Source organism: Ctenopharyngodon idella, chromosome 1, assembly GCF_019924925.1.
Source record: "Ctenopharyngodon idella isolate HZGC_01 chromosome 1, HZGC01, whole genome shotgun sequence".
NCBI lineage: Eukaryota > Metazoa > Chordata > Actinopteri > Cypriniformes > Xenocyprididae > Ctenopharyngodon > Ctenopharyngodon idella.
The window spans coordinates 14,706,859-14,721,457 of NC_067220.1; the positions used below are offsets into that span (position 1 = coordinate 14,706,859).

Consider the following 14,599-nt stretch of genomic DNA (forward strand, 5'->3'; position numbering starts at 1 on the left):
AAAAAAAAAAAAAAAAAAAAAACATTAAATCTTCAGGTAGCACATCATTTCAGTTGGTTCCACTCCAACTGATCAAAGGAGTAAGAGATTGAGTATTTGAGGCAAAATATTCCCCAAATATCAAAACAGGTCCTTAGCTTTCAATGATTTGGAATTCAACATCAAGCACTTTTGTAACCGGCATCACGGTAAGTCAAATGATGAGATGAAGAAATCCACTAATGAGCCGTCCCCATCGGTCTGCTGGTCTCTTTTTCATAAGGTAAACTTTAATGCAGACAGGAACAGAGAAAACTTGAACACACCTAAGGGGCATTCAGTGTAACAAGCTGTAAACTGATATTTCATTTGATTCTTAAAGCCTCTGATGACTGCATATTTTCTTATTCATCAAATGTAGGCGGGGTGGGGTGAAGCCATGCTCTTTTCATTTTTATCTTCTGTCTCACTCCTTCGCTTTTAATGAACATTACTCTCCTAGACCGTGCGTGACTCTCTCTCTCTCACTCTCTCTGAATTCATCACGTCTCTCATTAATCTCCTGGCGAAGGAGCACAAAATGAAAACACACATAAAAACACACACTTTCTAAAGAAGGAGATGGTTTAAGAGTGTTTAAATTTGCATAAAACACTCCATCATGCTGGGTTGGCTAGTTGCAGAATGACAGACACGTCCTTAAAATGGGCAACAAAATGTAATTAACAAGCTAAAACAGTTCAGTCAAAGTAATGCCTAGTGTTTTTTTGTTGACCTCTAGCCTTACATAGTTTCTAATGCATGTTTCACTCAAAACCAAACATGCTCTCATTCAGATGTTTTATTATTTATTAATTTGCCATTTAGCTGACACTTTTAACCAAAACACACAAGGAAGATCCGTAGGAGAAATGTGATGGTGTCTTGCTAAATGGTGATGATTCAATGGTGAATGGTTAATAGAACCTCTGCAGGGATTAAGCCACTGACTGTGTTGTCGCCCCGTGTTGGCTGCATCTTGTCCAAAAAACTGAGCTTAAACACACCAAAAGGGCTACTGGCGACTGTCAACTAGCACATTGACAGTAATCATTCAAAAAACCTTACTGACCATAAACTTTTTTTTTTTTTTATCAAAATTAAATCATGTAAGAAACAGATCAAAACTCCAAGGAACTATAAACAGATGCCATGAAACTAAATACCGACCGCAAACTTTTAAATGGTTCTTTTATTTATAATATTTACTTTGGTGTACATTATTTTTATTATTATTTACCTGTATAAAATTTAAAAAGCATGTCATTGAATGCCACATAACAGATCTGGTTTGACTGCACTGTTAAAATATCATTATCATTAGTTTCCCAATTAAGGAGCAAAAAAGCCAAGTGAACAGAAATTATATTTATGTTAAATACTAAATAAATGCTTTAGAAATTTGGCATTGAAACTTTATTTACGTAAATCACAAACTGCTGCCAATCAGCAAACAAGTAGCATTCATTTTAATCATTTTCAACATCCCAGTAAACTGAAGTAAATAGACCTTGCTATGGAAATTATACAGCGTCGATTCCAGTCGCATTGGAATCGACACTGTATAATTTCTGTCAACACAGTCTCTTCTGTCAACAAAGGACTCGAACTGTGCGTCAAAAGCACTGTGCCAAGTCGCCGACAGTAAACGGATCCCCCGTTCAATTTTTGAAGCACTAAATGGTTTTGGAACTTTGTAAATCATTGGCGTGAAAGTAATATTGCTAAGTCTTATCTTCATGAATGTAAATGTGATTACATTTTGAATCAGATGGAACAGTGTTTGTGAAGAACTGCAGCACAAAAATAAGAAATTTCACTGGCAAAAAAGGTCCATTGTCAAAATGATCGGTGAACGGATAAGAATCAAGTCACTAATATAAATCAAAATCACCTTTTTTTTTTTTTTTTTTTTTTTTTTTTACATACATTACTTAGCATTAAGGTTGTAATAAAAAAATAATAATAAGAATAATTTCTTGAATTATACTTGAAACTTCAAGGCATTTGCCATATGGAAACTATACTGTAATTTGAACAGAACTGCATCTAAAAATGGGCTTATCATTAAGTTGAAACATTTCTGGTTTAAGCCCACATCGCTTCTATCTGAATACAGAAAGATACAAAAATTGTCATTGCAACACATACAGATACATACACAGGTAAAAACTTCACTGCATACCTTATATATAATAGTTTAGACCACTGATATGACTGCAGATGTCATCTTAATTAGTTCTTTAGGTGCCACACTGTTGTTTAAGTGGAATAAAATTACCTTTAAAGGGTTAGTTCACCCAAAAATGAAAATAATGTCATTTATTACTCACCCTCATGTCGTTCTACACCCATAAGGCCTTCATTCATCTTCAGAACACAAATTAAGATATTTTTGAATAAATCCGATGGCTCAGTGAGGCCTGCATTCAAAGCAATGACATTTCCTGTCTCAAGATCCATAAAGGTACTAAAAACATATTTAAAACAGTTCATGTGAGTTCAGTGGTTCTACATTAATATTATAAAGCGACGAGAATACTTTTTGTGCTCCAAAAAAAACAAAATAATGACTTTTCAACAATATAGTGATGGGCATATAGTGATATAGTGATTTTTTTGGCGCACAAAAATATTCTGGTCGCTTTATAATCTTAAGGTAGAACTACTGAACTCGCATGAACTGTTTTAAATATGTTTTTTAGTACCTTTATTGATCTTGAGAGAGGAAATGTCATTGCTGTGAATGCAGGCCTCACTGAGCCAACGAATTTAATCAAAAATATCTTAATTTGTGTTCTGAAGATGAATGAAGGTCTTACGGGTGTGGAACGACATGGGGGTGAGAAATAAATGACATTATTTTCATTTTTGGGTGAACTAACCCTTTAACCACCAGGCTATACAACCCCTATAATATGTAAGAATACAAGTCCGCCGTTTTATGAACACAGGGATGAAACTCCACCAATAAAAGTCAGTAAATGACTGAAGCAGATGGAGATATGTGAATTTACTATTCAGAGATATGAGGAAAAAAAGAGGGTGTGGCTAAGATTGAAAACTTTAATGGCTCACTTTTTACAAGCACACTGGTGCTTCGTGAATGTCGGATTTCATTTTCACGTGGATCCGTAAGGGAAATCACTTGAGATGGAAGCAGATGGTGAGCCTTTTCTCTCATGCAAACATCAGCACATCCTCTGAGACGGCTGACTGCGAATACCCATATAGATTTACGACCAAATGCATCAGTTACAAACGGAATACTATGCCTCAAGGCATTTCAGATCCAGAATCACTGATAAAGTCAGTTAAGAGCGTGTTTAACTGGTAATTTGGCCTCATGAGACTTACACAGGAGAGGGCTGAGCTCTCTTCCTATGATTTCAATGGAACATGAAGTCTGTGCATATTCCTGGTCTAGAAGAGGGGTGCACACAAACACAAACGGCCTCTCAGCAATGACCTGTGAGTCAGCCGTATGTGTGCGATGCATCAGACTGCTCAGAGACAGGACGAATGAAGGACTGGGACACAAGCATTGGTCAGCATCAAACACTTATGTGTGTGTGTCACATAGGGTCTTCATCACTTATTAACATCAATCTAACTGTCTCCAAGGGCTGTGACATCAGATCATCCCCCCGTGGGCCCTCTCTGAGGGAAAAGTTATTGCTCAGATGTTGCACTTTGAGAGCTCAGGCATTTTAATGGAGTTCTCATGTATGTTTTGCTATCAAGTATCAGTTTGGTTTCAGACATTTATCCTAAAATTCCTTAGGATAAAAAGAAGACACTTGTAAAAGGTGCAATATGTAATATTTTCTGTCCGCTAGAGGTCGCTAGAGGCCTATTCAAAACAAAGGCGTAGCTTGATGACGCCAAGTTTGAGCGCGGAATCTTGGGACATGTCGTCTACACCTCAACGGCCGGTGGAAAAGAATTGGGATAGGACTCGGGAAGAAATCATGTTCATGGATGCGATTATTAACGCTACTGTAGTATGAAGCAGAGCAGGAGCGAGTGTTGTGGGAGCTGGAGCGATTGCGCAACACACGCCGTGAGCAGCGGAACTTTTATTATGCCACAGTCGCCGGCGCCGCTTCCGCTTTTCCGGTCATGAGTATGAGGTAACACAGCTCTGTTTATCATATTAGATACATTTGAGTGTGTTTAAAATGTTATAACTTTACTCTGTGAGCTCGCTCAGTAAGCTAGATCGATATTAGAATATCATATTAAATGCCGGATGGCTTGTGTTGATAAATGGCATGCAATTAATTTTAAAACATATTGTATGATGGAGAAAATGCTGTATTACTGTTACTAAAAATAAAGCTGCATCTAATTATGCTATGTTAGCTACTTGACAAAATAGTGTTTTTCTCTAAGGCATGGTAAAGCATGGTACTCGCAAAAAAATCAAGAAAATTAGATTTAAACAATAAGACTAAACGTGTTGAGCTATATAACAATAATTAGTTTTCTGTCTATAAATATATCAAAACAGATGTTCCTTTGTCTATTAAAACATGTAAATATTAAAGCGTCTTTGGTGTTTCCATGGTTTCTACAAAATAAAACCGGAAACTGAGGGTAACGCGGGTATGACGCAATTGACAGGCGACTCCTCACATGTCCCGGAGCCTTGGTTAAAATTGCAATTTTCTCACGATTTACAAATAGTTGCAAACATTTGGGATATTGTAAATACTCAAGTGAACAAAATATATAACACTGGCCTCGTGGTTTTTGGATATTTTACTGCAAAATTCTTACATATTGCACCTTTAAGATACAATAAGGAGAAATACAGATTAATGTGCCAGAGCTTAAATTATTAACATATCGAAATCTATGACTTTTCATTGCAGACTTCAGACAGAATTTTTTTTTTTTTTTTCTGTCTAGGTAAATTTGTGTCATTTTAATAAGCCTGCATTTGAAAATGGCCCAAATAGATTTAGGCTACCCAACTTTCTGGGTAAAACAATATTTGCTGGTTAAATCAATAAACAGATTCTGATCATGGACTGCTCAGAACAACCACTCTAGTAACTGTGTCAGGAATGAGCCTTTATAAACTATAAACTAAAAAAAAAAAAATACTTTAAGTATTCCTTAAATGTCACATAATGTTATAATTATATCACATATGCTAAGAGTAATTTATTTCAATGTGATGCACACAGCCACATGACCTTCTGTAACGCCCACATCCAGACATTATGATCTTAGTAAAAATGACAGAAATCTCAATCCTTTCTGAATCAGCACATGAAACAGACGTTCTCTGTTAATAATAGTAACTCGTTATTTAGAAAGTAAATGTTATTCAGACAAATCTGAACAGTGTGTGGCATTATTGAGATCTCCACTGCAATTCTATGGGGGTTATAGGCTCAGGAGAAGCAGAAGATTTACACAAAAGTCTCCATTTACACTTCATGTAATCTAATTGAAGTCTAGGAGACACAATTGAGATGTTAAAGAGATTTATTTGGAGAATTTGTCTCTTGAGCCACATTTCCACCGTAGGAACCTTCCCCAGGAACTAGGAACTTTGGGGTGGTACTCTGTGTGTTTCGACTGCAGGGGACTAGGGTCTAAATAAAGTTCCAGGTAAATATTTCCCACTCAGAAAGCCCCTTGCTCGCGAGGTAGTACTTTTTCAAAGTTCAGGAAATTTCGGAGTTGGGACATAAGTGCTGATCAGGTTGATTGGTTGAGTTCATGCAGCGTTTTGATTGGTTAACTCACACAGCATTTTATTTCAACCACCATTTTTAAAAGTCTGCTGTGGTGTGTGCAGTAAGAGTTGTTTGCTATTCAAATCAACAATGGAGTTTAAAAAAATATGTCCGATGGACCGACAACGAGGTTCAGGCTTTATTAAGCTTCTGCGGAGGATGAAATCCAGTGGGAACTGGAAAGTCACGCACAGTCCTACGTCACCGGATTATCTTCACAGCACTTTAGTTTTGGTGGAAACACAGCTTTGCAGGCTCAAACAGCAAAATAAATAAATAAATAAATAAATATATATATATTTTATATATATATATTTATACATACACTGTATACAAAAAACGTTCATATTGCAAATATTTCATAAACTTTCCACATGTATTGTTTTGATTTTAATATGATGCATTGTGGTGTGTTAATTTTTGTCAATAAGAGCTTGATTTATTTCCTCTTCTTGATTGCTTCAATCACCATCTTCATTCCACTCCCTCACAACCTGCTTGCTCCACAAAAACACAATCTGACTCTAATCAGAGTACTGAGACAAAACGTGTCAGGGCTGCATTTCCCAAAAGCATCGTAAGCCTAAGTTGATCGTAGAACAATTGCCACCAATAGTCTCAATCAACTTAGGCTTACAATGCCTTTAGGAAACACAGCCCAGATCAGTGAAAGAAAAGCAACATTAGCTCTGGTCCAAAACCTACAGCCTAGGCAGCTGACTTTTAGGGAAGCATCATGACTAAAAAAAGAACTTCACAAGTGACTGATCAGAAAATCTCTACAGCAACTCAAACAGAACACTCCTCACATGAAGCAACAGAGTTTGACATTAGCACATTGCTAAGCTAATAACCTCAATAAGCATAAAAATATAAACACACAAATAATGGTTAAAATACATAACATTTTTCTTGCCACGCCAACCATCTTGGACTTATTGGCTTCATCCGAATATGCATACATCCCTACTATATAGAAATTGAAAAACAGTAGGCTATGTGAAAAAAGTAGTATGTCCAAATTCAAAATAGGCAAAAAGTCCGAATGACCTACAGTACTACTTCCGACAAGATTCTGAAGTGCACATCCAATGGACACTTTACTATCCCATGGGAGAGAAGTAGTGAATGGCAGTGAAGAGACACAACTGATGCTGTAAGGCACGTGACAATACTAACATGACAGATGTAGTAAGTTTAATGTAAGTACTTTTTCAAAAAAAGGTCCTACTCATAGAGTATGTGATTTCACAGAATTGTTTTTTTTTTGTACTGAGCTTGTGACAATGCATTCTAGGACTGCCTTCAACATAAAGTGTGCATGTGCATACCTTAAAACTTAAAGCCAAAAGAAATTTGAAAACATCTGTTTGAAATGCATCCTTGATGCCTTAAAATGCTGTCCAGGTAGACAGCCTAGTAAGTTGTGTAACAAATGCTAAACTCACCCTGATCCTATAACTCTAAACCAAATATTCCACGTCTCCAGAGAAAACGGCTGTCAAACACTGGCATGTATAAAGAGTTCGACTGATTTTACAGTCGTTAATTCAGTGTTAACTTTGAACACTTAAATGTACCAAATCTCCCCTCGCATTTAGCAAGTTCTGTTCCGACAGTGTCTCTGACGGGTCCATACAGTTGTTAAATGGGGAATAAGGGCGTACAGGGGGCTGCCTGTGGCATACAGTATGTGAGCAAATGCTCAGGGCGGTGTTAAATGGCGAGGTTTAGAGTCATGATTCTCATAGCCAACGTTGGCAGGGGTCTTCCTTCCTGCTGGCTTCTGTCCAATCTAATCACACACCGAAAGAACTATTTCTCTTAGTTAGGTGTCAAGGTTAGCATTTTGTGCTTTCCTCTCTGTGGTGTTTAAGAGAAAGTTTGAGGGAGTATAAGTCATTAGTTCCCAGAATCCACTGCACAGATGCCTTTCAGTCACTTCCTGTATTACTCTGACTTTTATCAGAGATGGTTGATTAAAGGATAAAGGGTTGGACACAGAACGCTCCTGCAGCAGACAGGGGTTAAGTGCCTCGCTTGAGGGTATAAGGCAGTGGCCAGAGGAAGTGCCCACAGTGTGAATTAAATCTTTCCAATCATGTCATGGCGCTCTCACAGACTTAGACGACCTCTCCTGAGCTATGAACAGATAAGATATTGTGACATAATGCATCAGCTTCAAATACAGATGTAATGTAGTAGAGAACCAGGCAAGAGTGTTTCGACTCACTCTTCAGGTTCAAAAGGGGACATATCATGGAAATTTTCATTACACTTTTTGAACCAAAAGAGTTAACTGTACTAAGTCTGTCAATAACACAAACTTGTACAAAATGTAAATAATGTGAAACTACATTAGCACTGCAAGGAATAAAATGTAGAATTTGGCCATTTACAATTTTGTTCAGCAAAAAAAAAAAAAAAAAAAAAAAAAAAATACATAAAAATGTTCAGTAAAAATATTTTCAATATTTACATTTATGTATTGTATGTATTATGTATAATTTAGACCAAAATAATAATTAAAATAATCATTTTAATTAATTAAAAATGTTAAAAAAAATGTTAAAAGTTTTATGTTTTTTTTAAATGTAATATTTACACAGTAGTTAGCAATGTAATTTGCACAAATTGATACATTTGAATAAAATTGTACAAAAATACATGCATGTATTGTAAGGAGCAAGAGTGAGCATTTTATCATATATATATAAATATATATATATATACAGTCAAACCAAAATTTATTCAGACACTTTGAACATTTCATTCATTAATTCAGTTTATTCACTATAGTTAAAAAAAAATGTAATGAAAAAATTTAATAAAATATGACAAGATCTCAGAGTTAAACTGTGTCAGAAAAAAAATATCTTAATTATGTCAGGAAACACTTAAGCAAAGCATGGTCAAGTGTTTGAATAATTTTTGGTTCCAAATTTTTATCAGTTTTACTGGTAGTCCGCTGCATGAAGTATTTTTGATTTTTGGGTATAGTATGTCACAGTTTACTTTATTTTGCTATCCTCACTTACATAAATGAACTATAGTGTCCTGCACCCACTAGTAAAAATATATCAAAAATATCAAAAATGTCAAAATTTTTGGTTTGACACATAACATATATATATATATATATATATATATATATAATGTTACCTTGCTACTGAGAAAGTTAAATAGTGTGTATAGTTAAATAAATGGCTTTTATATTTCTAGCAGCATTACTGCCAAAAACCTGTATAGTAAAATAGCCAAAAACAAGATTTTATAACATGAAGGTCATTACAAATTGAATATTTAAGGTTTTACAAACAGGGACTGATATCAGAGCGAATAAGCCGTAGTGTAGTGATCTTATGTTTATGTGGAGTGAAGACTCTGTGGAAGGTGAGCTTCTATCAAAAGCTCTCATAATAGCTTTCATCCTCTTGAAGCATGGCAACAAGCAAAAAGCATCCCTCATTCAAACACACTTTATTATTGAAATGAGCTCAAAGGAAGCAAGATTGCTTAAGTGGAATCAGGCCAACAGTTGATGGCTGTGTGTGTATGTATGTGCGTGTGCGTTGGCTCATTACCCAGTCTATAATTTGAGATGTTTTTATGATGAAAAAGCCACTTGGTGACAATCAAAGAGCATCTGAAAGCCTGAGCACACCTAATGCCTTTTCCACTGATTGAGCTACAACAAGGAAACATGGAGATCGATAGGATAGCAAACCCAGAGAGAAAAGAGGGAGAGAGAGGAGATGAATTGAGTTGAGAACTGACAAATCCATAAACAGCAAGTGTTGAGTTGAATATAACAGAATTATCTTTTGTATAATAGCCTGTTTGAAGTGCTTAGCTAAAGAGGAATATGCTAAATAAGAAAAATAAAAAATAAAAACAGCTGCTTAAATCAATTGCAACATATAAAAAAATGTGGCATATATATGACACATGACACATACATGATATATCACAGCCAAAAAGGGAACATCTGGTGAATTGTAGCGTGTATAACAAAGAGATAACAAACTGCAGTGCTTAATGTTTACCCTCATCATAGGTCATTTACTGGAACAACCACCTTAGAAATTAATACGAGGAATGTTTATCTTTATTACTGACACCAAAAAGATTAGATGTTGCTTAGATGGTTCATTATCCCAGCAATTTAAGCTCAACTAATGATGATGTATGATGAAAGGAGAGAGTGAAATGTCGCCCGCTGAGAGCAACAGATCTTCACGGCCTCAACTGCATCTAAGGGAAACATCAATAGAGACTGTTTCAGAATTTGATAATAAAGAACATCATTTACAAGTTTACAAAAAAAAAAAAAAAAAGATTATAGCAGCAATGGGGCCGGGGGGGAGTGAGGAGGGGATTTTTTACTAAGAATCAATTATGCTAAATGAAAGTGCAGTTTGTTTGTGTTGTTTCAGCACCCGGTTCACTAAAGGAATTATGCAAATCAGGCAATGACACAAACACACCCACAAGATCTGTGCCCAATGTGATTTGATACTGTTTGCTTGCAGTGGTGGCTGCTTCATAAACGGCACAATATATTGATACTATATCGGTTATTGGCTGATATTACAGTTTTGAGTAGTCATTATTGGATATATATAATGATTGATACTGGATCTTTAAAATTTTAAGGCAAAGTTCTTTCTTTGCCCCTACAGTCAGGTCATGTCAATTTATAGGCAGTAAATAGATGCTATTTACACTAAGTGAAAATAGCAATATACTCTATTCATGATTATATTTATTAAAATTATTACGCTGCCTTATTGGGAGAATAAAAACCCTCCCTACACCTACACCTTCCCCTAACCCTACCCAATAAATATTTTTATTATTAAACACTCGTTAGGCAGTTTATTTCCACTTTTAGAATTAAAACATTATTTTCATTTTTATTGAAAATAAATGCCTTTCTAATGTGATATGTGAAGGGAAAATGGAGAAGAGCGAACTCGGCAAAAGGCAGTTTCGAATCCGCGTCGATCACGTTTTAAAAGACAGATCTGTGAGCCTTACTCACTACTCCTGCGCCACTGAAGACTGAGTTCTGAGAGCTTTACTCACCCTCAAGTTGTATATGACTTTCTTCTTTCTGATGAACACAATCTGAGATATATTAATAAATATCCTGACGCATCCGAGGTTTATAATGGCAGTGAGCGAGGATCAACGAGTATGACAGGAGCTGAAGAAAGTGCTTCAATCCACATCCATCCATCATAAACGTACTCCACACGGCTCCGCGGGTTAATAAAGGCCTTTTGAAGTGAAGCGAATAAAAAAAATATCCATATTTATTAAGTGCAATTTCTAGCTTCCGCCAGACCGCCTTCCGTATTCTACTTACGAAGAAAGTGTAAAACTCTTCACTTCAGAAGGACTGTTTATGATGGATGTGGATGGAGGCACTTTCTTCAGCTCATACTCGTTGATCCCACTCACTGCCATTATAAAGCTCGGATGCGTCAGGATATTTATTAATATGTCTCCGATTGTGCTCATCAGAAAGAATAAAGTCATATACACCTAGGATGGCTTGAGGGTGAGTAAAGCTTGGGGTAATTTTCATTTGAAAGTGAACTAATCCTTTAAAGCAAGCAGCTTTACAGTATTAAACATGAAAAAGAAAGAAGAAAAAAAAAAACAGTTAATGTCGCTTTCACTTAGATTTACAACTTCAGTTTCTATGCATTCAGTATCCAGTGTTTTCATGATTTTCCTCGTGTCTGACCTCGACAGACTGAACAGAAGAAATGAACTGGAGAAAATTTCCACATCAAAGAAAGCGGAGTTTCAGAACTCAACAGCCTTACACAATTGCCACGGACCAATGGTAGTTCGAAGGTGTTTACCAGCTAGAGCAAACTTTTTCGAACTTTATTTTGGCCTGATTTTGTTACAATTATGTCACACCAGCTTGCTCTTTGATTTCTCATATTGGGGCCTTTAATTGCTCATTATTACATGTAGTTACATTTATTTTATTTGTTTAGGGACAATGCATGTTAATGAACTTTAGTATAAAATACAAAATGTTAACAAGCTGGATTATAGCAACATTGCTAATTTACATCTGCAGTCCCTAAGCAAATACACACAAAGACACATACTCAAATATACATACAACACTACATAAAACACAAATAACCCAGACACATTATATAAAATTTCTACGTAAAATGTTTACACATCTGATTCATCATAAGCCACTTTTTAAGATGCTTTTTAAAAGTGTGACAAGTAGAACAGTGTCTTATTGACTGTGGTAAGCAATTCCAATATTTACTCCCTATTACAGACAATACTTTCTGTCCAAAAGATGGTTGCCCATATGGCACCTCACAATCCCATCTATTGGTAGACTTAAATGTAGTACCAATACCATAACCCGTCCTCTGTTTTACAAATTCATTTAACGGAGATGGGGCAAGCCCATGCCAGACCTTATAAACAAAAAAAGCATATGTAGTTCTTCAAATTTTCATAACTCAATAAATTGTGTGTGTGTTTTTTTTAGTTTTTTTTAGAATGTACAGTAATGAAATGAGTTTTTTTTTTTTATCCAACACTTTTATCACTTTATTATATTTAGATCCAACACTCACATTTTTTCTTAAAAAAAAAAAAAATAATACAAAATAATATGACGTGTGTTTAGCACTTTTTAAAATGACTATGAATTTTCATATTGTACATTATTGTTGTGTAATGTTGTGATGCCTAAATTCATTTTGTACAGAAAAGTACAGAATTATAATATCGCCATTTATCGGTTATCAGTCATTAAATGAAAATAATTATTTATTGGTATCAGCCAGAATTCTAATACCAGTGCATTCCTAATGTTTAGTGAATTTTCATGAGTGAGTAAGAGTCAAATCTAAAAAAAACAACAAAAAAAAACCTGACACAACTCATTGACCTGTGAAGCATTCTCCAGGTCAGCAGATTATAGAGCAGAGTTTAAGCTAAAAATGTGCAAACAGTTTAACTTTGATTACAGCCAATGAGCTCCCCATTAAAACCATTAAACTAATTACAGACTGTCTCCTTCAGGACAGGGGATCCACAGTCCACTCTAAAACACAAACACACACACACACACTGATTCAATGAAGCATGGAATGCTGGGAAATAGAAAAAACAAGGTAACAGAGTGCCTTTGTGCAGGACAAGAGTTTAAGTTCACAGTGTGTTCATTCAAGCATGGCGCTTTGGAAATGATTATATTAGTGCAGTTTCTGAAACACTGGATTGTTTTCTGAATAGTTGAGCACTAATAGCAAAAGTAGTTACATGTGTTCGTGTCGAATATAATAATCTTCTAAAACTGATACAGGACAGGATGGAAATGAAAGTCATGTGCAACACCAACACACTACTGTAATGGAAACATTTTTTTTTTACTACTTCAAGTATGTGAAAACATGCATATGTTATAGGGCTGGGCGATATAGCTAAAAAATGTATCACGATATAATGTTTCATATTGTTCGGTATTGATAATTATTGAAAAAAAAATTAATAAACTTTTTTTTTTTTAAAAAGGACAGTAGAAAAAAAAGTTTAAATTTAACCAATGCATTTTTAATTAAGGCAAACAACAAATAATTTTAGATAAAAAATAAAATGTAAACAAATCTTTCTTATAATTTATATGAATATTAAATAAATAAGCAATAAAGAAACTTAGAGCTGCACAATTCTGGATAAATTGAGAAACTTTTTTGTTATGTCAAACTAAGATCACGATTCTGATTGACAACTAAACGAAATAACGTAATTTACTAGAGGTTCTGACAAAATATTAATTGCTGCAGTCTATTTTAAAATTTTTGATTATTTGAATTAATTTTTTTTTTTTTTTAAATCTGTTTGGATGTATGATTCAATGACTCACTCATAAATACTCTTGTTTCATTCTTTGTATTTGAAAGAATCTGTTGAACGAAGATTCAATGTCAAATACAATTTTTAACACTTACCTGTCGCCACCTGGTGGTGAAACAATGTAATCGATAAATGCATCGTTTTCAGCGTGATTTGCTCAATTTTGATCGATAACAAACATTAGTGTTTATATATGAACTATAAACTTTTATCTCAGTATTTCTGTGATAATTTGAATATTTGTAACACAGAAATAAAGATACTGTGTGGTTGAAAACATTGTGCAACTGTTAATACCGACATGACAACTGCTCTCTCAAGACGAACTTTGAAGTAAATCAACTGTAAGTCGTAAGGAAACCATGAAACTGCCACACAGACAAGCTGATATGTCATGTTTTATTCACAATCTCCTCGTCGCCGGCAGGAACAGCACTCATTTTCATGTGTTTGTATGTTCTGATTTCAAGTGGCGATTGCGCAACTGAACTCCACAGCAACTTGTTTGCGTGTCACTCGTAGCGCGTCTGTTTGGGACGGAGCAAGCTTGAGAGTTGTTCATGCAACCGAACTTCATGTCTGTTTACATTTTAACGCGTTTAAGTGAAACTATATCGAGAGTTATATCGAACATTTTTTCTATCGGTATCGACGTACCGTCGATAAATATCGATACCGTTTTATCGCCCAGGCCATACACAGATCAGGGAAAATGATTAATCACAAACATTTTAATGACATTATAATTTTCCTAGTAATTACACAACATTAACACACGAAACTAACAGCTCCAGTTTTATAGGAACCCATGTGGTCATTATTTCTGTATTTCAGTAAAGTAATACTACCTACAGTTTGGGTAAGATCTTCTTCAAAAAACTTCTACTCAGCAAGGATGCATTAAACTGAGCTAA

General features: G+C 35.2%; 1 long non-coding RNA gene across 3 annotated transcripts in view; it reads right to left on the bottom strand.

Moving 5' to 3' along the window:
- Positions 1–14,599, bottom strand: part of LOC127520617 (uncharacterized) — an 83,837-nt gene that overhangs the window by 56,035 nt on the left and 13,203 nt on the right. Inside the window, exon 3 of one of the 3 annotated variants that reach the window (XR_007932167.1) lies at positions 9,235–10,025. The exons of the other annotated variants lie outside the window; for them this stretch is intronic. This is a non-coding gene — a long non-coding RNA (uncharacterized LOC127520617). Of the gene's footprint in view, positions 1–9,234; positions 10,026–14,599 lie in introns of those variants that run through there. 3 annotated transcript variants of the gene reach the window in all.